General features: G+C 39.9%; 1 protein-coding gene and 1 long non-coding RNA gene across 5 annotated transcripts in view; one reads left to right on the forward strand and one right to left on the reverse strand.

Annotated features, from left to right (window-relative positions):
- The window catches only part of ATRN (attractin), a 427,246-nt gene that overhangs the window by 11,677 nt on the left and 387,595 nt on the right, over positions 1–27,974 (forward strand). The window lies entirely within an intron of this gene.
- The window catches only part of LOC142046909 (uncharacterized), a 30,058-nt gene continuing 27,004 nt past the window's right edge, over positions 24,921–27,974 (reverse strand). The window contains exon 3 of the long non-coding RNA XR_012656008.1: positions 24,921–25,210. This is a non-coding gene — a long non-coding RNA (uncharacterized LOC142046909). The remainder of the gene's footprint in view (positions 25,211–27,974) is intronic.

A 27,974-nucleotide genomic window follows, 5' to 3' on the forward strand; every position in this document is an offset into this window, starting at 1 on the left:
ACACCCTGCCCCCCCATCCCCTTTAAAAAAACAAACAAAAGAAAAATGCTTGTTCAGTGCATGTCACAAGCATCACATGCTGAGATTGGGTTTAGGAACTGAAAATAGACAGGCTTGGTGCATGACATGCAGACACCCTGAGGCAGGCATGTTTAGTGAATGTCACAAGTGTTCAAACAGGAGTCATGATTTGAGGTGGTGGGCACTGAGAAAATGACAGGTTTTGTTGGAATGAGTAAGGTTCCTAATGTCTATTGCCATTTCCATGGATGCATTGTAAGGTTGTGTATATGTGTGGTGTGGGAGGCATGACTGTAACTGTACACTTCCTGGCTTTCTAATGTTTGTGTCTTGTTTATCTGAGTGTATTTTCTGGTGTTGAGAGGCTTCTGTTTTTGGTAGCTAATTTTCATATTCTGGGGGCACTACTAAACACACTTACCTCTCCTTTAATGAAATTTTTTTGTTGAGTATTTGCTTGAGGCTGAAACTGAATACCTATGACTCTGCACAGAGTGATTCATCTTTAAGGAGACTTTAAGAACACTGGAAAAAACAAATGGGCACTTTGTTTTGTAAAATTGTTTTATCAGTGTAAGTACAAAATATGTAAGCTTTACAGAGTTCCAAACTTGTTTTGTATTTATTTTTTTAAAAAGAGAATAAATTAGGATTTCAGTGGGAAACTGGAACAGAAAGGTTTCAGAGTGGTAGCCGTGTTAGTCTGTATCAGCAAAAAGGAGAAGTACTTGTGGCACCTTTAGAGACTATCAGATTTATTTGAGCATAAGCTTTTGTGGGCTAAAACCCACTTCATCGGATGCATGGAATGGAAAATACAGTAGGCAGGTCTCTGTGTGCGTGTGTATACACACGCACAAAACATGCAAAAATGGTTGTTGCCATACTAACTTAAGGTGGTTTCCTATCAGCAGGAGGAAAAAATACTTTTGTAGTGATAATCCCGATGGCTCATTTCCAACAGTTGACAAGAAGGTGTGAGTAACTGTAGAGGGGAAAAAATTAGCATGGAGAAATAGTTTTTACTTTGTGTAATGACCCATCCACTCCCAGTCTTTATTCAAGCCTAATTTAAGGGTGTCCAGTTTGCAAATTAATTCCAATTATGCAGTTTTGTATCCATTTATTCTTTTGAAAAACATTCAAAAACCAGTCAGAGAGAACTTCAGCCTCCCTGGTCACTCAGTTACAGGCCTCAAAGTTGCAATACTCCAACAAAAAAACTTCAAAATCTGTTGAATGGATCTTTTTTTTCAGTCTTTGTATGCATATTATTATACTTTGTGCCCCCTCTTTCGTGGTCTTGTAATATTCAAACGGTTTCATTCAGTGCTATGTCATGCTTATTTCCATCAATTATTTTTATCTAAAGTAATTGACTCATTTGTGGGCTTCTGGAATAAGTCCTATAACTGAGGTCTTTGGTTGTACAACTTTCGTGAATTCAGAGTTTGTGGAGCTCAAGGATCAATATTTTTGGGTGGAACCATGTATGTTTGAGTCATGCTAAAGCAAGCTTTCTGAGACAGCTTTGCCCAGGCCGTTCTATGATGACCTATAGCAAGCTCACTACTGAAGTCCTGGGCTGCTTTGTATAGTGACTGATTAGTAGACAGGTGCTCTATTGGTATTTTAGGAATGCCAAATTAATTTTATTGCTAACTTTATCAGACCTGACTCCAGGGCTCAATATATGAAATTTCAGCCTTTACCTCCTATATTTAATCTTATGTGCTGCTATTGGACATGATGCCAAGAAATACTTTTTTTAGTTATTGCAAGTCTTAAATAAAATGAAAAGTATTTTATGCCTTTTAATGCTGACCATGCATGTTAGTATTGGAAGACAAAATATAATGACAAGGGTCAGCATGCAGCAGTTTTCCCTAAAGACTTATTACAGGCTTCACTATCATCTTATTCAGGTGTACCATGTGTGCCTACCTCCAGGTGTGATCAGACATAAAACATGCCTGTCCAGTGGAAGGAAGATGCTGAATTTAAATGGTACATCAAGAAAGAATGTTTTTTGAGGCTGCTGCTGATTAAAACTTTCCAACATCTTATGTTTGGATTAGGGGGTCAACATATGGTTTTTATAGTCAGTGGCTTGCAAATTTTTAAAATTTGGAACTAAGGTGGTTGAACAGAGTATGCTGTACTTTTAGCTGTATTTACTTATAGCTACTTTTTGTTTGCCTGACCACATTTGAGTGCATTTTTGTAACCTGATTGATTCACTCTATTCAAATACATATCTTGTAGCAGAGAGAGTCCTTTACATTTAAATTAGGACTGTCGATTAATCGCAGTTAACACACGTGATTAACTCAAAATTAATTGTGATTAAAAAAATTAATCATGATTGATCGCAGTTTTAATCGCACTGTTAAACAATAGAATACCAATTGAAATTTAATCAATATTTTGGCTGTTTTTCTACTTTTTCCTATGTATATTGTATTCTGTGGTGTTACTGAAATCAGTTGATATTTTTGTTTACAAATATTTGCACTGTATAAATGTTAAATAGTATTTTTCAATTCAACTCATACAAATACTGTAGTGCAGTCTCTTTGTAGTGAAAGTGCAATTTACAAATGTAGATTTTTGTTGTTACATGATTGTTTTGTTTTTGAGTGCAATGTAAAACTTCAGAGCCTACCTGACCTCTCAGTTCTACTACTTGTTCATCGAGTTGCTAAGACAAACAAGTTTGTTTACATTTACAGGAGATAATGCTGCCCTCTTCTTATTTACAATGTCACCAGAAAGTGAGAACAGTAATTGTAAGGTATTTACCTGCCAGCTGTGCTAAACATTTGTATGCCCTTTCATGCTTCAGTCACCATTCCAGAGCACATTCTTCCATGCTAATGATGCTTGTTTAAAAAAGAAAAAAAGTGTTAATTAAATTAAATGTGTTAGTGAACTCCTCGGAGGGAGAATTGTATTGCCCCTGCTCTGTTTTATCTGCATTCTGCCATATATTTCATGTTATAGCAGTCTTGGATGATGACCCAGCACATGTTGTTTATTTTAAGAACACTTTCGTTGCAGATTTGACAAAACTCAGAGAAAGTACTGATGTGAGATTTCTGAAGATAGCTAAAGCACTCGACCCAAGATTTAAGAATCTGAAGTGCCTTCCAAAATCTGAGAGGGACTAGGTGTGGAGCATGCTTTCAGACAACAACACTCTCTGATGCAGAAACTACAGAACCCGAACTACCAAAAAATAAAAACACCCTTCTGCTGGTGGCATCTCACTCAGATAATGAAAATGAACATGCGTCGGTCCGCACTGCTTTGGTTTGTTATTGAGCAGAACCCATCATCAGCGTGGAAGCATGTCCCCTGGAATGGTGGATGAAGCATGAAGGGACATGTGAATCTTGCACTCATCTGGCACGTAAATATCTTGCAACGCTGGCTACAACAGTGCCACGAGAATGCCTGTTCTCACCTTCAGGTGGCATTGTAAACAAGAAGCGGCCAGCATTATCTCCCACAGATGTCGTCAAACTTGTTTGTCTGAGTGATTGGCTGAACAAGAAGTAGGACTGAGTGGACTTGCAGGCTCTAAAATTTTATATTGGTTTATTTTTAATGGGTTTTTTGTACATAATTCTACACATGTAAATTAAACTTTCATGATAAAGAGATTGCACTACAGTATGTGTATTTGGTGAATTGAAAAATACTATTCCTTGTTTTTTTTTTTAGTGCAAATATTTGTAATTCAAAATAAATATAAAGTGAGCACTGTACACTTTGTATTCTGTGTTCTAATTGAAATCAATATATTTGAAAATGTAGAAAACATACAGAATATTTAAATAAATGGTATTCTTTTATTGTTTAATTGCTTGACAGCCCTAATGTAAACAGTCAGTTTCTGTTCCTTGTCATTTCATGTTGCAAAGAATCTCTAAAGCCAGTTTCCTCTCTTTTGGGGATGGAAATAGGCTTTTAAACATGTCTGATTTAGTTGGCCTTTATTTGGCTTTTTAAGTATGCCTTTATTTAGGAAACAGATATTTTATAAAATCAATATTGTATAGGACAGAATGAAAAAATCCATTCTGACGTTACTGCCAATTTTCAAAATGTTGATTGAATTTTTTTAATTCATGTTACAAATTTAGGTATAAAAGTTCAATAAACTTTTTTTATGTTAAAAAAAAAAAAATTCTTCTCCCGCTAAAAGTCTGATCTTACCTTGGATTATATGCCCCCCCCTCCCCTTTTTTTTTTTTTTTTTAAAATTACTGGTAATCTAAACCCAGCAAGACTTCTAAAATGGCAAATAAAATATTGGGTCTGATGCATCCCACTGTGTAATTCAGATTATACAGGTTATGTAAATACGGATAATAAAGTTAAATGTGCCTGATTTCGAAGAGTTAAAGATTTGAATTGTGCTGGAAAATCAGATTTTATGGTACATGTAGTCTGTAGTTCCTTGTAGTACATTTTTATAACTCCATTACTTTGCATGGTGCTTTAGATAGTCAAAAAAGAGACAGTTTCTGCCCTCAAGAGTTCATAATTTTTTAAGATGAAGAGAGCAAGAAAGGGGACAGAGAAAGAAGAGATCAAGATTAAAACCAATAAACATGGTATGTGGTGAGTAAATCATAAGTTCTGATAATTTTTTTAAGATAGAAGCTCTTGTGCATATTTATTTTTTTAAAAAACTGTGTTGTCCCAAAGTTGTACATCTGTCTTGTCAGGTAGTGGATAGAGATGTAGTTGGTAGATGTAACAGGGTCTAATTTGTCACTGTCTCTGAAGATCAGGAACTGCCAAGGGTGGTGTTGATATGCTTGCTGAGGAAGTAGGTGGCTGCATACTGTACAAGTTGGAGTCTCTGTAGTGCTTCCACATTCAGTGTGTTACAAAAAGGCATATTGGAGGTAAGGCTTATGTGGCTTGCTGTTGCCTAATTCTCGAAGGGAGAAGAGCAAATTTGCCAGCAAACTGAACATGGAAATTGGTGTGTTTTGACTCGTATGGCATCCAGTCATTTCAGCTTTAATTGTAAATCAGACAAGATGCCTAAACTTTGTACCAGTTTGAGTTGTGGGGTTCTTCTAGTGATAGTTCCTATTGTATTCCACTGAGGGGTGTGCACGTGCCCAGAGCTGGAGCTTTTGCAAGTAGTACTGTTTGGCAGTCTGCGCATGCACCCTGCGCTGCCTCGGGGTTTATCCTGAGGTAATAAAGGCATCTCCAGTTCCTTCTCGCTGCCACGTGGTCCAAGTGGAGCTTCTACTGTCTTATCATCCTTGACGCATTTTCCAAAAATTTGCAAAAGTACTTTTAGTACTGTTCAAAATCTGTGCTTCCTGCCCTTGCTTGTTTTTCTTTAGCGACGAGCACCAGTGCTGTTTGTACTGCCTTGGGGAAGCCCACATCGTGTCCAGGTCAGTATCTGCCTCTCCTTCTGTGCCTGTACTCAAGAAAACCAGACTCTCTGCCTCAGGAAACGCCTTATGGAGGCTGCCCTGGGACTGGCATCAGAACTTGGCTGGGGAACCCCCCTATAAATTGGCCTGAATAGGCAAAGAGCTCTTCCCTTACTGCAGAACATCCATTGGGCTTCGCCAGTAACAATGCTAAGAACCTTGTGCCGGGGCCTAGCTATGCACCAAGGCAGCATGCACATAAGTATGGCAGTAAGTCTTCCTCCACATCTAAGGAGTTGGCACTGTCCACAAGTTCTGGACATGAAGGAATCATGCGTTCCTACACTCTCAAGACTGTGAAATATTTGCACTGATCGCCGAATCCAGGGGGTAACAATCATGAATCCCGTGACTCTGCCTGCTCTGGCTCTGCTGGTTCCCCCAGGAACTGTCAGTTTCCAGATAGATGCTGTTACCGGTACTGACTTCTCCAGCGGAACAGATACCATTGACCCCTGAGAGACTCGGAAGTGCTCCTGGTCCCCATGAGTTGTTTGTTCTAGAGGGGCTGCCATCTCCGGAAGCCCCGATCTGATCATCAGCTCACAGGGATCCTTTCCACGCTATGTTCCTGCTTCCTCCCATTCCAGCAGTTCCAACAGCACCATCATTTGGCGAGATTTCTAACTCCTCTGATTTGGAAGACATGGTACACTGCTCCTGTTCCAGAAGCATGATGCTGGAAGGCTCTGACGGCACTGTGGCAGTCCTCAATCTTGCCTTCCCTGCAGAGTTGGGATGTGGTACCACACAACAGTAGGGTCAATCAAGTTGGCCATTGTAATAAGCCTCTGTCCCAAATCTGGACCTTAGCGTCCAAAATCTGGGTGCTTAGCATGAACCTCCAAGCTTAATTACCAGCTTGGATCTTATCTCACTGCCACCATCCAAAATTTCCAGGGTTTTGGCCCCCCTCTCGGTCTCCAAACCTTCTTTGGGGACCCCATAGACTCGAGAGCTTTGAGTCTTACAGGCAACGGGAAACACCTCCACTCCCTTCCCTCTCCCCCCAGGACTCCCTCTGGGGTAACTGAGAAGCATGGATGCAATCCTCTTTTTACATCACAATACTAGAAGCCTGTCCCTCTCTCATAAAAGACAAACCTCAAACACAGGAACAGAGATGTATTTTATCTCTCTTTCCCCCTCCACCAGTTTCCTGGTGCTTGCTGAGCTACCCTCTGTAGATCTAACAAAAGAGAATTCCCTCCCTTGTTCCTTAACCTACCCAGAGAGAAAACTCAAAAAGTCTTTCCAAAGAACTTTTTATATTATAAAAAAAAGGAAAAAAAGACATAAGGAATATAAAACTCTGCATCAAGATGACAAATAACAGGGCTTATTGCTTATAAAGAAAATATGAATAAAAGTCTTGATTAAAAATAGATATCCAATTTGAAACATTCCAGCAAGTTACACACATGTAAATACACTCAAAACAACATAAAAGCCTATATTGTTTTTCTACCTGTACTTACAAGTTGGAAACAGAAGATTAGAAGAAGAAAGAAGCTTCTCATAGCTGAGAGACAAACAAAAGACTCGGAGTCCAAAAATTCCCTCCCTGACTTTGAAAAATCCAGTTTCCTGATTGGTCCTCTGGTCAGGTGTTTGGTTCCCTTTGTTAACCCTTTACAGGTAAAGAAACATTAACCCTTAGCTATCTGTTTATGACAGCCATACTGGAGCTTGTGGCTACAATATTTGCCTTCTGAACAGTCCTGCTCAGTTCAGGAGGACACCCCCACTTTGCCACTCACCGATTAGCCTGATTCTGATGGTACCGATGGATTGGAGAGACATCCTTCATCTCCTCCAGATGTGCCAACCTCTTCAATTCCCTCCTTTCCCCCTGGACAACTCTTGCCAGTCCCAGGTGCTGCTGCGGAGAATAGCCAATGCCCTAGAGATCCCATTAGAAGTAGTACAGGACAGTCAACACCAGCTGCTTGACATCTTCCACACTTTGGTACCAATGAGGGTGGCCCTACCAATCAATGATGCCATCCTCCAGCTGGCATGCACTGTGTGGTGCACCCTGGCCATTTGTGCACCCACCCTGAAAGGGGCTGAGAAAAGGTACTGTCCCCCCAAAAGGCTGAGTTTCTATTCTCTCATCCTCCACCAAACTTATTGGTCATCCAGGTGGCATCAGAGCATATTGCACCAAGCAATAACAGCTCGCACTACCCCATGTGATAGAACGGATGAGAGGCTAGACCTTATGGGCAGAAAGATTTCCTTGGCGGGGATCCACGTTAGTATTTCATAACCCTGATGGCCTAATATGATTTTATTGACTATGAGTGGTTGGCTGTGTTCACAGACAAGCTACCCTTGCAAGATGATAACCAATTTCAGACAGTTTTGCAGGAGGACAAGTTACTCTCCAGATGCATGCTACAGGCTGCAGGGACTCCGCAGACATAGCTTCTTATGTCTAGCCAATGGGGATTGTAATGAGGAGGGAATCCTGGTTACAACCTATGATGTCCCCAGAGAGATGCAGGAGACTATAGAAGACCCTATCCTTGACAAATCACATCTCCTCAGTCAGAAGACTGATGAGTCCTTCACTCCCTAACGGACTCTAGAGCCACTTTAAGATTTTTGGATATCTACACACCAGCACCTGAGAGGAAATTCTATTGCCTGCCCCAATCACATTGGCACAGGGACCTGCAGCTGTACCACAAATGTACCTATGAGCCTCCTCAAAAACACACTAAGGTTCATAGACCCCGTCTGCCTACACTCACTGCCCCATCATCTACGCAACACACCCAAATGTCATGTAAGCGGTATTTCTGAGTGTCCTCAGAGAGCTGTCAGTCATTCCATACACCAGTGCTCACTCTGCCTACCCCCTTGGGAGACTATCTCAAACTCTTTCTACCAGCATGGAAAGCCATAACCATGGACAAGTGGGTCCTAGATATTATCCAGATCAGCTAAGTCATAAAGTTTACAGATTTCAGAGTAGCAGACATGTTAGTCTGTATTTGCAAAAAGAACAGGAGTACTTGTGGCACCTTAGAGACTAACAAATTTATTTGAGCTTAAGCTTTCATGGGCTACAGCCCACTTCTTCAGATGCATAGAATGGAACATATAGTAAAGAGATATATATACATACAGAACATGACAAGGTGGAAGTAGCCATATCAGCTCTAAGAGGCTAATTAATTAAGATGAGCAATTAGCAGGAGGAGGGAAAAAAAAACTTTGTGATAATCAGGATGGCCCATTTCAGACAGTTGACAAGAAGGGCGAGGATACTTATCATGGGGGAAATAGAGTCAATCTATGTAATGACCCAGCAATTCCCAGTCTCTGTTCAAGCCTAAGTTAATGGTATCTAGTTTGCATATTAATTCAAGTTCAGCAGTTTTTCACTGGGGTCTGTTTTTGAAGCTTTTCTGTTGCAAAATTGCAACCTTAAGTCTGTTACTGAGTGACCAGAGAGGTTGAAGTGTTCGTCTATGGTTTTTGAATGTTATGATTCCTGATGTCAGATTTGTGTTCATTTATTCTTTTGCACAGAGACTGTCCCATATGGCCAATGTACATGGCAGAGGAACGTTGCAGGCACATGATGGCATATATCACATTGGTAGATGTGCAGGTGAATGAGCCCCTGATGGCGTGGCTGATATGATTAGGTCCTATGATGGTGTCACTTGAATAGATATGTGGACAGAGTTGGCATCGGGCTTTGTTGCAAGGATAGGTTCCTGGGTTAGTATGTTTGTTGTGTGGTGTGCGGTTGCTGGTGAGTATTTGCTTCAGGTTGGGGGGCTGTCTGTAAGTGGGGACTGGTCTGTCTCCCAAGATCTGAGAGAGTGAAGGATCATCTTTAAGGATAGGTTGTAGATCTTTGATAATGCGCTGGAGAGGTTTTAGTTGGGGGCTGAAGGTGACGACCGGTGGCGTTCTGTTATTTTCTTTGTTGGGCCTGTCCTGTAGTAGGTGACTTCTGGGTACTTTTGTGGCTCTGTCAATCTGTTTTTTCACTTCAGCATGTGGATATTGTAGTTTTAAGAATGCTTGATAGAGATCTTGTAGATGTTTCTCTGTCTGAGGGATTGGAGCAAATGCTGTTGTATCTTAGAGCTTGGCTATAGACAATGGATCATGTGGTGTGTTCTGGGTGGAAGCTGGAGGCATATAGGTAAGTATAGCGGTCAGTAGGTTTCCGGTATAGGGTGGTGGTTATGTGACCATTGCTTGTTAGCACAGTAGTGTCCAGTTTACAGAGAGAGCCCCATCTTGCCCTCCTCCTTGGTCCACATGCATGGGACACCCACTTGATGACCTCTTCCAACTAGATGTAGACTTCCTCTTTTGGAGGGCAGCTGTGTCAGGGAACAGGGTTCTACATGAGCTACTTTATAGTTCCCAAAAAGAATGGAGTGTGGAGATAATATTGGATCTTCGATTTCCAAACCAAGCTTCCACATGGTCTTGCATGTGACTGTCATTCTCTCCCTAGAGTAACAAATTTTTCTAGGTCTCTTTACACCTTCTCCCCAAGTTCCTACCCAAGGTGCTTTCCCAGTTCCACCTTAGTCAACCCATACACTTACCTACCTTCTTTCCCAAGCCTCACACCTCCAGTGAAGAACAGAGGCTTCACTTGTTAGATGTTCAGGGCGCCATGGCTTTTTATCTTGAGCGAAAAAAACATTTTGAAAATCTCCTGGGCTTTTTGTAGCAGAGAGAATCAGAGGTCTAGCCATTTCCACCTAGAGAAATTCCAAATGGGTCTTTGAGTGCATTATGCACTGCTGTCAGTTATCCAGACATTCCCCATCTAAGGGGATTTGGGCACATACACATGAGTGCAATCGTCAACGACAGCTGGGCTTCACAATGTGTCCCTTGCAGACATATGGAAGGTGGCCATTTGGAGTTTGGTACACACCTTTCCCACACACTATGCTCTGATGTTTGATTCCACGATGGATGCTTCATTCGGTACAGCAGTCCTCCCTTCCACTGTGTCTTCACGCCATCCTCCCACATAGGTACTGCTTGTTATGCACCCTCAGGGGAATACAATAGGGACCATCACTTTGAAGAAGAAAACAAGTTACTTACTTCTAACTGGAGGCTATTTGAGATTCCAAATCTACCATCCTTCCTCTCTCTGCTATGGATCTAACAGCAGATCTGTGGCAGAGAAGGAACTGGAGACGTTGGCGGCCTGCTGCGGCCTTTATCGCCTTGGGCAAAACCACGAGGCAGCGCAGGGCACACACGCGGATTGCCGAACAGGTCTACTTTGAAAAGCTCTGGCTCCCAGCTCATGGCGCATGTGCATAACCCTCAGTGAATAGGGACCACACATCTTGAAGAACCTCCAGTTACAGGGAAGTAACTTCATTATACCTGCAATGGAAGCGAGGATGGTACCCCTGCTAATGCCTTGAAATGTTTTTCTTATGTGGCCAGCATCACTACAGTTTTGGCCAAATTATGATGTGCAAATTTATATGATATTTAGGTTTGTATAATTTCATGATTATTTTGCCTTAAGAGTTGGATGTCATCATTGAAAAAGAAAACACAAAGGTAGGATGTAGGAAAATGCAAATGTCGTAAAGATTTGATGACAACACAACTTGGGCAAATCGTTGATCCTCGCTGACTTAATTTCTCCATCTACAAATTAGGGACAAGTTATTCATATACTTCTATCAGGTGTATTATGATTAATATTTACATAGTAATTTGAAAATGGAAAAGTATAAAGTGCTTATTTTGTATTAGAACTATTATGCTGAAACTTTTGGCTACTGTTAGAACAATATTTTCCTATAGAAGTATAGTTAACATGTAATACAGATTTCTAAATCATTCTCATTACCAGCTTTATTGAGGCTTACAAAAAAGGTTTAATGCTTACTGAAAGTGATAAAATCCAACTGATGTGGATGGTCAGTTAACTTCTAACCTTACTATTGACAGAAAGTTACGATATGGTATAAATGAAATCAAGATCAGGACAGGCTATCAATTTCATGTCTGCTGCTTGCCTTCTAATATTTCTGATAAATTCACTGATAGTAAATGGTGATAAATAGTGCGATCCAGGAAAAATAAGAAAATGATGAATCATTTTGTCATTTTATGTTATTTTTTTGGCCTTTTTGCCTTGGCTCAGTTATAAATTATGATGTGGTCTCTGATTTTGGGTAAAACCAGAATGTCTGCTGATTTCCCCTGTTTTACTTCCCTCTGTGTGTGTGTGGTTTCTAAGACAGATATTTTGTAGCTAATCCACTAGAATGTATCTGTTTCCCACTGCTTCTTTTAACTTAATACAAGGGAATGACTTTTATGAATTCATGCCATAAACACTTGAAACATCTAGTGTTGTGGCATCGAAAACATATTAAGCTGTTCAAACTTTCTGCTGCTTTGAAATTCTTGACATGGAAGTTGCATTACATCATGTCATTTTGGTGCATTTAATGCAATGGAGAAAAGCTTCTTCTCAGAATAGGATAAAACTGGACGTTTACAAGGAAAATGCTAGAAGCTAGTGTAGTCTTCAAAATAGTTAATCATGAAAATACTGTTACTGTTAAAAATGTATTCCTTATTTCCAGTCTGAATTTGTCTAGCTTCAACTTGCAGCCATTGGATCGTGTTACATAGCATCTTTCATCTTAAAATATATCTCAAAGCTCTTTATGAACTTATTAATGTAACCCCGCTGTGAAGTAGGTGAGTGCTATACTCGTTTTGCTGGCTCATGAGGGCCGTACTAAATTCACAGTCCATTTTGATCAGTTTCATGGCCAAATGGTTTTAAAATTGGTCAATTTCATGTTTTCAGTTGTTTACATCTGAAATTTCTGGTGTAGTAACCATGGGGGGGTCCCAACCCAAAAGGTACTTGGAAGAGAGTCTGATCTCCTCCCCTCCTAGAGCTGCCATGCAAGGGAAGGACAAGTTCTGTCTCTCCGTGGTCCAGCAGGGACTCACAGCTAGGAGCTCTCTGGCTGGGGCTCTTCTCGGAGCAGGGGAATATCGGATCTACCTCCACAAGCTTCTTCCAGCTGCTGGAACCTCTGGGGTTGGACCTTCTTGCAGCAAGGGAGGCACTCCAAGGTGGTCCTGATCTCCCCCGAGAGCAATCGATCATACAGGGGAAGGACAAGTCCTCTCCTCCCCAGCCCAGTTAGGTAGGAGCCCCATGACAGATGGCACTCTGAAGAGCAAGAGGGAGATCAGATTTCACAGGGAAGGGCTTATTTCATGATCTGTCACACATTTTTCACGGCCGTGAAATAGATGGGGCCCTATTCATGAGAGAAGAACCAACTGTATGACTTTCAGTTCACTTCTCTCACCACTAGGTCTGTGCTTCACAAATAATAAAAATCTTATTTTGCGACGATAATTATCATCTTTGCAAAATGGAACGTGATAGGAAAACTAGAAGCCTTGATTTTGCTACAGAAGTTCATTGTTGAAAGTCTGATCTTATGTTTTCCTCAAATGCAAGAGTTAGGGCCCATTTTATAGTATGGCACATCCTAAATCTTGTTTTATGTATGAAAATCTTTCATGGAAAATATGATGCCTGACTTCCCTGCCTTACCTGTTAGTTGCTAGAGTTGGTAAGTGTCAAACAAGGCTATTTCAGGGTGCTTAGTATAAGTGAAAGTTGGTGAGAAAAGGCAAAGAGTCCTGTGAGACCCCTTTGTCCATGACCTTGTTAAATAAACTTTCTATAAAACTAACTGCAAATCCTGTTTTTTTAAAAAAATTCAGATCTGATTTAGGTGTAAACACAAAATGGCGCATAACAAGGACTGAGTAGTTAGATGATTCTGAATGCTAGGCTAACACGACCGTTACTGCGCACCTAGTAAGAGATGGGCTGGTTCCAATATGAAAATTAACTGCCATTTTTCAGCATTTGAAGGTAAGTGGGATGGAGGGTCTCTTGACTGAAATATAGTAGTAAAGGTTTGCACATGTAGAATAACACTGCAAAAGCTCTGTACTGTTAGTGTTTGGAATCTAAGAAGATACTGACTTTTCTGTCCGCATTATAATATCACTTGTTTTGCTGTTAGCTGGAGCAAAGTGCCGTGTGTTCTAGGTGTCTTTTATTTAACTTCATGTAGGTTGGTGCACTTTCGGTATATCGGATACTGGAGCAAAAACTTAAGGTTTTGTCAGTTGCTTTAAAAAATAAGTAGAAACTGTCTGATTCAAATACTCATTTAATTGCGCTTTCCTCATGTGGTTGCCCTCTCAAACCATCATCTTTATCCTCAGTCTCTCTCCCTTGTCCTTTGGGAACTTCCTGAAGTCTGCTGGAGCAGTACTCCATTCCTATGGTGACTACGAGGTTCTCAGAAAGGGGGCTTCCCTTTTTCAGAGTTCAGGAGTTGCACAGATGGGGAAGGGAAAAGGACTCTTGCTTTGTTGCTCCTTAAGCACCCTGCTACCCATAGCCTCCCATCTCCTTTCTTGTGGACTGACCCTAAAAGCTGTAGAGTACCTTGAAGGACATATGGTTTAGTCTCCTCCAGTAGGTCTGGGGAACAGCAGGATACAACTGTGGAAAGGAATTCTTCCCTCCCCATGTCTTCTATGCTGAATGTGGATCAGATAATCTTAATTTGCTGGGACTCTAGTACAAAGAGTAAGGTGGGTAATAAGTGGTATGTACTCCCTTAACTCCACTGTAAAACTAGTTTTGTTTTTTATTTTTTTTTTTGTCTTGGTTATTTCTTAGGTGGTAAAAATATCAGTTTTTCAGTGGCCTCTGAACTAGAAAGCAGAAATTCTACATGAGATGGACTTAAAATTTAAACACAATTGGCATGTTTTACTTTTAAACTAGTTGATTGTTTTAAAATATTTTAAAGTTATGATAGGAGAGCTGAATGGCTCTATATTTTCAAAAGACAGGGCACACTTAACAGCTGGTTTGCAGATTCCAATCTAGGTCTGTAGGCTGTTGTGTCATGTGTGAAATGTGTGATGTGTATGCATGTCTGTTGTTTTCGAATAATACCAAAACACTGCTGTCCACTTCACAAAGCCATTTCGACTAACTTCCAACAGTGAGGTCAAGAACTAAATGGACTGTAGTGTCATACCGTAAAGGTAATCCTCCTGTGTCATGCTTATACAGGTTGATAAGGCACTGTAGCTGAAGGACACTATAGCTGAAGTTTGCACTGCTGATGCCCAGTCTGTCCTGTTACATGGATAAAGGACTAAGATTCTAAGGCCAGAAGTGACCATTATGATCATCTAGCCTGACCTGCTGTGTAGCACAGGCCATAAAACTTTCCCCAAAATAACACCTAAAACATATCTTTTTAGAAAAACATCTAATCTTGATTTTAAAATTCAGTGATGGAGAATCCATTTCTACCCTTGGTAAATTGTTCCATTGACTATTTACTGTCGCTGTTAAAATATATATGCCTTATTTCCAGTCTGAATTTGTCTAGCTTCAACTTCCAGCCACTGGATTGTGTTATACCTTTCTTTGCTAAAGAGCCTATTATTAAATATTTGTTCCCCCTGTGGGTACTTAGACTATAATCAGATCACCCCTTAGCTTTCTCTTTGTTAAGCTAACTAGATTGAGATCCTTATGTTTCTCACTATAAAGCATATTTCCTTATCCTTTAATCACTCTTGTGTCTCTTCTCTGAACCCTTTCCAATTTATCAACATCCTTCTTGAATTGTAGGCATCAGAAGTGGACAAGTATTCAAGCAGTGGTTGCACAAGTGCCAAATGCAGAGTTAATAGAACATTGAATAGGCATATAGAACATCTTATAGTGCTATACATCTGTATCTTAGATGCCTATATACAAATGCAAGAAGTATGGGTAATAAGCAGGAAGAACTGGAAGTGCAAATAAATAAATACAACTATGACATTGTTGGCATCACTGAAACTTGATGGGATAATACACATGATTGGAATGTTGATATGCATTAGTACAGCTTGCTCAGGAAGGATAGATGGGAAAAAGGGAGGAGGTATTGCCTTATTTATTAATAATGTACACACTTGGACTGAGGTGGAGATGGACATAGGAGACAAAAGTGTTGAGAATCTCTGGGTTAGGCTATAAGGGGTTAAAAACAAGAATCATGTCATGCTAGGAGTCTACTACAGGCCACTTAACCAGGTGGAAGAGGTGGATGAGGCTTTTTTAAAAACAAATAACAAAATCATCCAAAGCCCAAGATTTGGTGGTGATGGGGAACTTCAACTATCCAGATATATGTTGGGAAAATAACATAGCAGGGCACAGACTATCCAATAAGTTCCTGGACTGCATTGCAGACAACTTTTTATTTCAGAAGGTTGAAAAAGCTACTGGGGGGAAGCAGTTCTAGATTTTATTTTAACAAATAGGGAGGAACTCATTGAGAATTTGAAAGTGGAAGGCAGCTTGGGTAAAAGTGATAATGAAATCATAGAGTTCGCAATTCTAAAGAAGGGTAGAAGGGAGTACAGCAAAATAGAGACAGTGGATTTCAGGAAGGCAGATTTTTGGTAAGCTCAGAGAGCTGATAGGTAAGATCCCATGGGAATCAAGACTGAGGGGAGAAACAACTGAGGAGAGTTGGCAGTATTTGAAAGGGACACTATTAAGGGCCCCAAAAGCAAGCTATTCCGCTGGGTAGGAAAGATAAAAAATGTGGCAAAAGACCAGCTTGACTTAACCACGAGATCTTGCATGATCTAAAAAATAAAAAGGAGTCATATATGAAAAATGGAAACTAGGACAAATTACAAAGGATAAATATAGGCAAACAACACAGGAATGCAGGGGCAAGATTAGAAAGGCAAAGGCACAAAATGAGCTCAAACTAGCTATGGGAATAAAGGGAAACAAAAGACTTTTTATCTATACATTAGAGCAAGAGGAAGACAGGACAGGGTAGGCCACTGCTCAGTGAGGAGGAGAAACAGTAACAGAAACTTGGAAGTGGCGGAGATGCTCAATCACTTCTTTGTTTCGGTCTCCCGAGAAGTCTAAGGAATGTCTAACATAGTGGAATGCTAATGGAGAGGTATGTTTGGAAGATAAATAATAAAGAGCAAGTTAAAAATCACTTAGAAAAGTTAGATGCCTGCTAGTCACCAGGGCCTGATGAAATGCATCCCTAGAATACTCCAGAGCTAATAGAGGAGGTATCTGAGCCTCTAGCTATTATCTTTGGAAAATCATGGAGACGGAGAGATTCCAGAAGACTGAAAAGGGCAAAGATAGTGCCCCTCTATAAAAAAGGAAATAAAACAACCCAGGAAACTACAGACCAGTTAGTTTAATTTCTGTGCCAGGAATTAATGGGGCAAGTGTCTAAACAGATAGCTAAGGGTTATGTTTCTTTTACCTGTAAAGGTTAACAAAGGGACCAAAAACCTGACCAGAGGACCAATCAGGAACCGGATTTTTCAAAGCCTGGGAGGGAAGTTTTTGGGTGGTGTGTGTTCCTTTGTTCTGTCTGTTACTCTCTCAGCTCTGAGAGGGATCTTTCTTCTCCAAGCTTCTATCTGTTTCCAGTTGTAAGTACGATATTAACACAATATAGGTTTTTATATTGTTTTTGTATTTACATGTGTGTAGTTGCTGGAATGTTTAAATTGCATTTCTTTTTGAATAAGGCTGTTTATTCATTTTTCTTTTAAGCAATTGACCCTGTATATTGTTACCTTGAACAGAGACCATTTTTATGTGTTTTTCTTTCTTTTTATATAAAGCTTTCTTTTTATAACTTGTTGGATTTTCTTTTCTAGTTGAGGCAAGGGGATAGGAATCTCTGTGCCAGGATTACTGTCTCTCTCAGGGAAAAACTGGGAGGGGGGAAAAGAAGGAGGGGGGGAAGAGTGGGTTATTTCCCTTTGTTGTGAGACTCAGGGCATCTGAGTCTTGGGGTCACCCAGGGAAGGTTTTGAGGAGACCAGAGTGAGGCAGGCACTGTAATTCCTGTCTGGTGGCAACGCTGTAAGATCCAAGCTGGTAATTAAGCTTGGAGGTTCATGCAGGCACCCACTTTTTGGACGCTAAGGTTCAGAATTGGGACTATGCTTTATGACAGCAAGTTATTAGGGAAATCATCTGCAAACACTTGGAAGGTGGTAAGGTGATAGGGAATAGCCAGCACAGATTTGTGAAGAACAAATCGTGTCAAACTCATCTGATCGCTTTCTTTGATAGGATGACGAGTCTTGTGGATATGGGAGAAGCGGTGGATGTGGTATACCTAGACTTTATTAAGGCATTTGATAAGGTCTTGCATGATATTCTTATCGATAAACTAGGCAAATACAACTTAGATGGGGTGACTATAAGATGGGTGCATAACTGGCTGGATAACCGTACTCAGAGTAGTTATTAATGACTCCCAATCCTGCTGTCAAGTTATAACAAGTGGGGTTCCGCAGGGGTCTGTTTTAGGACCGGCTCTCTTCAATATCTTCATCAACGATTTAAATATTGGCATAGAAAGTAGTCTTATTAAGTTTGCAGATGATGCCAAACTAGGAGGGATTGCAACTGCTTTGGAGGACAGGGTCAAAATTGAAAATGATCTGGACAAATTGGAGAAATGGTCTGAGGTAAACAGGATGAAGTTTAATAAAGACAAATGCAAAGTGCTCCACTTAGGAAGGAACAATCAATTTCACACATACGGAATGGGAAGAGACTGTCTAGGGTGGAGTACGGCAGAAAGGGATCTAGGGATTATAGTGGACCACAAGCTAAATATGAGTCAACAGTGTGATGCTGTTGCAAAAAAAGCAAACATGATTCAGGTGTGTTGTGAGCAAGACACGAGAAGTCATTCTTCCGCTCTACTCTGCGCTGGTTAGGCCTCAAGTGGAGTATTGTGTCCAGTTCTGTTCACCACATTTCAAGAAAGATTTGGAAGGGTCCAGAGAAGAGCAACAAAAATGATTAAAGGTCTAGAGAACATGATTTATGAAGAAAGGCTGAAAGAATTGGGTTTGTTTAGTCTGGGAAAGAGAAGACTGAGAGGGGACATGATAGCAGTTTTTAGGTATCTAAAAGGATGTCATAAGGAGAAGGGAGAAAACTTGTTCATCTTAGCCTGTAAGGATAGGACAAGAAACAATGGGCTTAAACTGCAGCAAGGGAGATTTAGGTTGGACATTAGGAAAAAGTTCCTAACTGTCAGAGTGGTTAAACACTGGAATAAATTGCCTAGGGAGGTTGTGGAATTTCCATCTCTGGAGATATTTAAAAGTAGGTTAGATAAATGTCTATCCGGGATGGTCTAGACAGTATTTGGTCCTGCCATGGGGGCAGGGGGGTGTACTCGATGACCTCTTGAGGTCCCTTCCAGCCCTAGGATGTGTGAATCTTGACTCCTACTCGATCCTTCTGTTCATGCATCTCAGGATCACATTAGTTATTTTGGCCACAGCATCACACTGAAAGCTCATGTGCAGCTGATTATCCACCATGACCCCTAAACGTTTGAGTCACTGCTTCCCAGGACAGCATCCCCAGTCCTGTCAGAATGGCCTTATTCTTTATTCCCAGACTCAGTATTCAGTGTGGCCATAAGTATTTAATTCACATGAAAAAAATTAAAAATAACTAATGTAATAAATTCTGGCTAGAAGTTGGCTATCCATAGTAACTCCAGTATACAACGTCAGGCCTGTTATCTTTGTTGGAGAGAAACTATTCATTTGGATGCAGACAAATACATATAGTTTCAAAATTCCCATACACACTGAGAACAGTATAACATACTATAGCCAATAAAATAAGAGCTTCTGATAGGAAATATAGAATCCTGATTGGCTTTTGGATGAGGTAATGATTTATAACAGGACATAATTCTGATTTTGGCACAAGTTGCTCTTACACTAATCTGCAGTTGAATTTATTCTTAAAAAAATTATCTGATTTATTTTAACTACATTAAAATTGGTAGAAATAAATGAATACATCCAGTGAACCGTTTGCACTTCTGGTAGCGATTCTCCTCTTTGCTAATCGCTTTTTAAAATGGGACTTGAATTGAAATCATGTAAACTTAAAAGTGGCAATTCTTCAGCAAAAAAACTTCAAAAACAGCCTTCGAGAAACTGCAGAACTGGAATTCATTTGCAAACTGGACGCAATCAAATTAGACCTGAATAAAGACTGGGAGTGGATGGGTCACTACAAAAACTAATTTTCTTCTGCTGATACTCACACCTTCTTTTCAACTGTTTGAAATGGGCCATCTTGTTTATATTGGCCTCATTAGCACTACAAAAGTGATTTCCGCCCCTTCTTGTCAATTGTTGAGAATAGTCCACTTCCACTTTAATGAACTTGCTCATTAGCACTGGCCCCTGCACTTGGTAAGGCAACTCCCATCTTTTCATATGCTGTGTATTTATATCTTCCCTACTGCATGTTCCACTCCATGCATCTGATGAAGTGGATTCTAGCCCATGAATGCTTATGCTTAAATAAATTTGTTAGTCTCTCAGGTGCCACAAGGACTCCTCATTTTTTATCCTCATAAGATTTTTCTCTAGGTCACATGTTTCTAATTTTTGCTTTTAGATATGTAGCTAAACTAAGTGACTTGATCATCTCTTAAAAATCACTCATTCCCGGTCCTGAATACTCTTGCATCACTGCAACGTCTGTGGGTGAAGGTATTTTGTTTGGTAATATTCTGGGTGTGTTCTGTTTCCGGCTTTAGAATCCTTTTACTTGTTGGCAGACACTTCTGTGTCCGAATGTATTTAAAACTGTTTTATCTCAGGGAAAGTTGCCGAGGTGGGGGAATGTGCTCAAAGTCTCTTTGTTGATCTTGATTGTGGAAACAGGCTACTGGTAGTTTGAAACCTGTTTGTGGAGCACTTTAGTTTTCTTGGTGTTGAGTGTGAGGCCTACTTGGTTGTAGGCATCAGAGAAGATTTTGACTGTTTTTTGGAGATCTTCCAAGTGGATGCACAAGGCACAATTGTTCGCATATTAGAGTTTAGTGACTGATTTAGTGATGGTCTGTGTCTTGGATTGGAAGCAATTGAGGTTAAGGGTATGGCTACACTGGCACTTTACAGCGCTGCAACTTTCGCGCTCGGGTGTGAAAAAACACCCCCCTGAGCGCTGCAAGATACAGCGCTGTAAAGCCTCAGTGTAATCAGGGTGGTTTATGTGCAGCGCTGGGAGAGCTCTCTCCCAGCACTGCCGCTCCGACCACACTCACCCTTCAAAGCGCTTCCGCGGCAGCGCTTTGAAATTCCAACTGTAGCCATACCCTAAAGAGTTTGCCGTCCATTCTGTATTGTATGTCAGATCTGGAGGGGAGCTTGTCAGCGATGAGAAGAATGATGGCAGCAAGGAAGATGGAGAAAAAGGTTGGAGTGATGACACAGCCTTGCTTGACCAGGAAGAGGTCTGTTTGGCATCCAGTGCTGATAACCATTTTGGGCATGTTATCATGGAGGAGTTGGAGGATGGCAACAAATTGGTAACTAATAATAAACAGGACATTGAAGCTTTTGGAAAATAGCCATTATAATTGAGAAACAAAATGCCGTCTATAGAAAGCCAAGTAGTTGTGTCAGTGTGTGAACCCCACCAGCAGTCCACCTGACCTATTGCAGAACATGCAAGTTCCATTCATAGTTGTAGAGTCAACTGGATTTCTGAGCCAGAAAATCCATGTTCTTAAGTTATGAAGTAACAACCATCAGTGGAAACTTGCTTGCTCTGCTATAAGCTTATACCTGGTTGTAATATATTTTGAAATAAGGCTTTATTCTGTCCTATAGAATCTGCTTTTTTCATTTGTGTGTTTGAACTTTTAATTCTGTGTCCATTTTGCTAATTGAAATGCTTACACAAGAAAGCATATAGGTGTTTTTGTGGATCTCTTAGAGAGGCGGTTCTTGTAATTAGTATCATGGTTATGATTATAGGACGTGTTTTTTCTCAATAAAGTGAGATTTTAAGTCTGCTCGCTTTTTTCTTTCCTTGCATAATCCTCACCTGGTGTATAAAATGTACTTAAACATATATGAACTAAGCTTCACATTTAGCCAAATAATTTCAAATGTAATTTTTCTTGGGGAAGTTCTTGTATATCTGTGCTGTTTCCCATTAATGAAGATTTCTCCTTAGTTGCTGAATATTTAAGTGTTGGAAACAAGTACTGAAGAACTGCTATTAAAATATAGCATTGGTCATTATGTATGCGGTCATTATTAGGTGCTGGGTACTGTGTGACTAGTGCTGACTTTATCTCTGTGAGGAATAGGTAATGTTGGAACAGTGCTATGAGAGTACTAGATATTAACCAGTTTTCAGAATACTGAGTGTGTATTTTGGCTAGCATGCAGTTATGGTCTTGTGATTAAAGAATTGGAAAAGCCACTCATTTTGACTTCAAAGTAGTGCTGGTCTAATTTGGGTCAGCCAGTGACTCACTGTGCCTCAAGTAAGTCACTTGACCATCTTGTCTGTCTAAACTTGTGTGTAAAATTTGTTGAGGTCAGGATCTTACTAGAATTGTGATGTAGTGAAATTGGATTGTGTACTGGGCTTTCATCACTTGAGATGTCTGTTCAAATCTTCATTGCAGGGTGGATAAAAATAATGATTTAAAATCATTGGTACTTTTACTGATTTTTTTTTAAGTTAAATTGGTTTTATTTCTGTTTACAGTTGCTAGTTCTTTACTTTTTTACCATATTATAGTCTTAAATTGCTAAAAGGCAAGTTTTTTGTAATTGTTAATAGAATTTCAGGTTTTATATAGAAAAAAAGACTAAAATGTTCATCTGTACTGAAAGGTAAGCCCTGGGTCTCATTAACATCCTTAATATGAGAACAACGCAAACTCTAACTTAAAATTGATAAGCAAATGGCCTGTACTATATTTGCATACAACATCACATGATGTATTGAACTGCTGCAAGTCAAGAAAGTTGAAATGCTTCACCATCTTATTTTGTTTGAAGTCGGTAGGACTTGATATGTTTAAATCACGTAGGTGCTTTTGAAAATCTCATGCTTAAGGTGTTGAAATATGGGCTTAGGAACCTAACTATAGGTTCCTAGTTGTGCAAATTTTCTCATGTATAAAGTTGATTGTACGGAAAGTCTAAACTTTTCCTTGTTAGCATTGAAGCAATTTCATTCTGAAGAGAGAGAGATTTTATGTCACAAAGATAATCTTTACTTGGAATCCCCATTTCCCACAGTATTAGTCCCTGATGCTGCATGTACATATGTGCACATAGTTAATTTAGGCACGTGAATAGTCACTACTCATGTGAATAAAGTCTTATGTACAAATGAAGAAAATCACCCAACGTCATTCAGCAAGTCAATGGCAGGGTCTAGGTTGGAGGGTCAAGGGCTAATGCATGTTTGCTTATGTTAAATACAAACGCTGATGATGTTCTACAGTATTATTCTTGTGGAATTCGTTCTGTCTTCAGAGTGCTTAGGATAAGTTCTCATACGAAAATGTTTGGGGTCCAATCTAGAGTTGGATTAAGAGTACTTTATGGATCCAATTTTCACCTAACCAAACAGCATTAGAAAAAAACTCGTGGTGGCTTGCCTGTTGTTTATACTTCCAGACAGTATCAACACCATAGTGTTGTCTATCCTCCAGGCATTAAAATTGCAATCCAGATAGTAACTAGACTCTTGGACTACAAGATCAGAAGCTACAATAAGATTCATCACACTCACTTTGTGTTTCAAATGAGGCTTTTAAAAACAGATGTCCTGTCTACCCTGTCTGGATGTTAAGAGTAAGGATTTGTCCAGAGACACTTTGCTGAAGCTTCTCTTCGTACTATCGTGCAGTGTGACACTGCTGCTGCCTTTCACCAAAGAGGTGGTGGCTCTGTTTCAGTAGTTCTGTATTTATGTAGGTAGTGAAGCATTTCTGGATTTTATATTGGAAGCATTCTGGCAAAGGCTTTCAGAAGTGGGTAGCTAAAGTTAGGCTTTTCAATCCTTGTTTAAGTACCTAAATAAGTGGCTTGACTTTCAAAGGTGCTGAGCAGCCTCATCCTCCTTTTTGATTGTAAAGTTTTGCCAATTCCTAACTTCTGAGTGCCTGACCTGGCAAGTTGAACTTCTTTCAGCATAGCTTTTAGTATGTAGCTTCTGATATGCTTAATCACATATGTTTTTAAATCCTGTAGATATAGTAACATTGCTACCAGTCCTTAGTGCATATATTGTGCTACCATTATGCTGTTGTACCTAGTACAGCTGTTTTTTCCCGGTAACGTTCCACTAGGGTTAGTCAAGTGATTGAACTTGGGTTAATTTTCTAGTTGAAATTCTATATTGAGATGTTTTCACTAGGAATGCTGTTTTGTAGTCTGTGGGTTGCTGGATGCTCCAAGCAATGTAGTATGGTAATCTATGTTCAGTTTAGATTTCAAACCCATGCAGTTAACGTTAGGTGACTGAAGAACCTTGACTTTGGAGTCACTCCCTAAAATAGGGTCCTAATTAGTAGGATATCTTGACTGTATGCTAGTTGGCGGATTTACAAACCCAGGGCAGTGCAAATAAAGCCTAAGTACTTGAATTGAATTTCATGTCTCTTTCTTCAGGGTAGGTTTATTAAATAATGGAAGATGCAAGAGGCTCCAAGTAATAGAAGACACTTAACAAAGACTTTCCTGCTTTCTGTTAGCTGGAGGGGAAGTGGGAGGGATAGTATGTTCTGGTTAGCTGTTCCTGGCTACTCTGTAGGCTGGTGTTACAGGTGCTTCCCTGATCCTGAGTTTTTCCTGCCTATCTGCCCCTCATGAGAGGCAGGAAGCCTAATATCTGGCTTCCTGTATAGGTCATATACTTGTTCCTAGTCTTGTGGTCTGCAACTACAGTAAAGGACTCAGGGGACTGGGATGTGCCTGCATGCCCCATGGCCTTTTGCATTGTTAAAGTGATCCTTAAAGAAAGGAAATGTTGATTTTTGAGGTTGCAGAGGAAACCTCATGGGATCATGTCTTCATTTCCCATTTTTAAAATGGGAACAAGACACATACCTTTGTAAAGTGCTCTGAGATCCTTGGATGCAAGGCTTTACAAAGTCTTACCCATGCAAGGGAATAGAGTTAAATTAGGTTTGTAAAGCCAGAAGGGAAACTCAGCTGTTACATATCCAACATTATTCAAAGTACATTGCACTCTGAAACTTATCCGATTTACATTTAAGGTTAGAAAAGGCGCTAAGGCAAGTTCATGTTTACTTATGTCAGCAACATGGGGAAATAACTACTGAAGAAACACATCTAAGTGCTGACAATTTTATATCTGGTGACCAGTGTGTTGTCATACTACATGTGATCTTTTCTTCAGTGATGGAATTTATTATTTTTATTTATTTTATTTATTTAGATTTGTAAATTAATAAGGAACAAGAGACCCTATATGAACATTTGAGGTACCTGTCAGATAATTGAAATGACAATAAACTATAGTGGCTCCGATGCATTGTTGCTTATGTAGGCTGAGCTGTATACCTAGTGAGAGACCATCCTATAAAGCTGCTGTCTGTGATGTGTAGGCAGCAGCAGGGGGCACCAGAGACACTCCTCTGCCTGCTGCACCCAATGGGCATTCGGGGGTCCTTCTTCTCTCACTTACATCGATGGAATTCAGGCGTTTCCAGTTTTCGCCAAAATCAGTAAGTTTTTCCCTAGATACATAGAACAGCCCCTGAGATTTTGGAATTGGTCAGATGAGTGTTACCACGCCCCTTGAGTTGAAAATATATGATTGCTAAGGAACCAGCAGTATTGTCTGTTGCAGTCAAGTATTGGGAAGGCAGGAACACAGCCTCTACCCTTGAAACTGAATACCCTATCCTTAATCTAGAGCATCACTGATCTGAGGATCTCAAAGCACTTTACAGGCCTGAAGGAATTCATCCTCCATCCATCCTGGGACAACAGGAGGCAAAGGAAAATAAGATTCATTATCGTTTTTTTTCCTGCTGCCTTGATGCCCTCCTGCTCTCCCATATATATCTAACCTCCCTACCACCCAGACTTGTTGCCTTTTATTCCTCCACTTCTTCCCACTTACACCAAGGATGCTATTGACTCCTCTGTTCTTCATCCCTGCTCTCACTCCCCACGTTCCCAACTCTTGCTGCCTGATTTAAAAAAAATAAATAAAAATAAATCATATTCTATGTGAAACTAAGAGGCTACTAGAGGTGCTCACTGTAGGGTGTATTGCATTTCTAGCCTTATTGTATTTTATTGCTGACCTTTCTTAATAACTAACATGCCACACAGGAGCATCTGTAGTCATGATTAACTAAACCGGATTAAGCAGGTACAAGTTCTGTCCTCCCGATAAGGAAAAATATTTTAATAAAAATATGGCAGCTGTGCAAAATTGTGATGTTAAAACAAAATTCATATTGTCAATGAGCCCTTTGTTTTTTCTACTTATGATCTGAATGGGCCATATCAATCAAAGGTCATGATTTTCAGGTGTCAAATATGGCTTGTTGGTTCCTCTCCTGCCCCGAGAAAGGTATATTGAGAGCAACTGGCAAGGTCAGTGCATCCTGCAGAATTTCCTTTAACTCCAAGGCTGTTTACTTTTAAACTTTCTGATGATGTGTGAGTGGTGTTGAGCAAGTGTTTTTTGTTAATTTGGTGGGAACAGATGGGATTTGATTTATCTCACAATTATGTCCAAGAATAACTCCTATTAAATCATCTTTGAAGAGGTGGGAAAGGTACATGTAGCAGACGGGGAACTGGAAGCAATGATATTACAGCTAAGTCTTCTCTCAGACAACTCTCCTTTTGCTGATCCGCAGGAACTTTGGTTTAGTTTGCTTGAACTGGCTGCTGCATTTAAAGGGATAAGGTCAACTCAATATGTTTTTAAATTGAGTAGAACATGTTTTAAATAGTTTGTCCCTTAAAAATCCCCTTTAAATTTGATTTATAAGAGTTTCTGTGTGCTCTCTTGTTAATAATGGTCATAAGGGTCTTTTCAGCAAGGGAGAAAAATAACTACACATGGGGAAACTGGATTACTATGAGGAAGGAAATTAAATATATATGTTTACAGCCCAACTCCACTTGGGGTATGTGTACACTGCAAAGAAAAACCTGTGGCACTACTGAGTTTTGTAACTTGGGCTGCAGGGCTAAAATAGACATTTGGGTTGGATGTGGACCCTGGGCTCTGAAACCTGGGAAATGTCTTGTCTGTGTTTTTTAGCCCCATAGCCCAAGTCAACTGATTGGAGTTCAGAGACTTGGAACAGGGTTTTTTTTCTTTGCAGTGTAGACATGCCCTTAGAAATCAATAGGCTGTTGGACATGGCCTCCACTGCATTGTCTGAGCTATTTCACAAACACTCACAGCTCCTTGTAATGTAAACACTAACACTTCCTGCATTGTGAAGATTCTGTAGTGGATCCATAGTTAAGGTAACACCAATGAAAACTTAATCTCTGCTTTATATATGAGTAGTGAATCCTGACCAGATTTACAGCACTTTCTGAAATATCCTGAAAAATTGCAACTTCAGTTTAGTGTGAGATGAGGGTTTTTTTAGTGAATTTGTCTCTTTTCCAGAACCCTCTAGCAAAGTAATTTGTGGATTTTGATAGCTGAAAATAAATGCACTTGGAGATTATTCTAAAATATGACGGGCTATTGAAGTTTATTACAAAAAAAATTAAATGTATTAGTTTGGGTACTGGTTACCTGAGAGAGTGCCTTTCTCCTTGGACAATACTGCTGCTGTTACATGTAGTGAGGGCATTCTAAACTCTCTTGCTATAAATGGTAGTTGGTTGTTGGCAAGTATGCTCAATCTGAGTGCTGGTGGATCAAGAGAGAGCATGTCTTTTTTTTGTTTTCCCAGGCTTTCTTGAAAGAGCATGCCTCATAATTGAGGAATTGGGTTTATTTTATATTGAGAGAAACTAATCATTTATCCATGTGGGAAGATCAGTCTTTCATATTTGATATTGTAGATTTTAATTAAAAAATAAATGCCCAGACCATAAGAGAGGTACCCAGCAAGAGATGTTTATAAGCCAGACTAGATAAATGTTAGAGGCACAAGGTGGGTGAGGTAATATGTTTTATTGGACCAACTTCTGTTAATGAGAGAGACAGCTTTCAAGCTACAGAGAGCTTTGAAGAAGACCTAACGCAGAGTTCTGTGTAAGCTTGAAAGCTTGTCTCTCACCAAGAGACACTGGTCCAATAAAATATATGACCACATCCCCCTTGTCTCTCTAATCTTGGGATCAATTGGTTATGACTAGGGCCTTATCAAATTCATGATCCATTTTGGTCAATTTCATAGTCATAGGATTTTAAATAGTAAATTTCATGATTTTGGCTATTTAAATCTGAAATTCCATGGTGTTGCAATGTTAGGAGTGCTGACCCAAAAAGGAGTTGTGGGAGGGTTGCAA

Source organism: Chelonoidis abingdonii, chromosome 5 (assembly GCF_003597395.2).
Source record: "Chelonoidis abingdonii isolate Lonesome George chromosome 5, CheloAbing_2.0, whole genome shotgun sequence".
NCBI classification, from domain to species: Eukaryota; Metazoa; Chordata; order Testudines; family Testudinidae; genus Chelonoidis; species Chelonoidis abingdonii.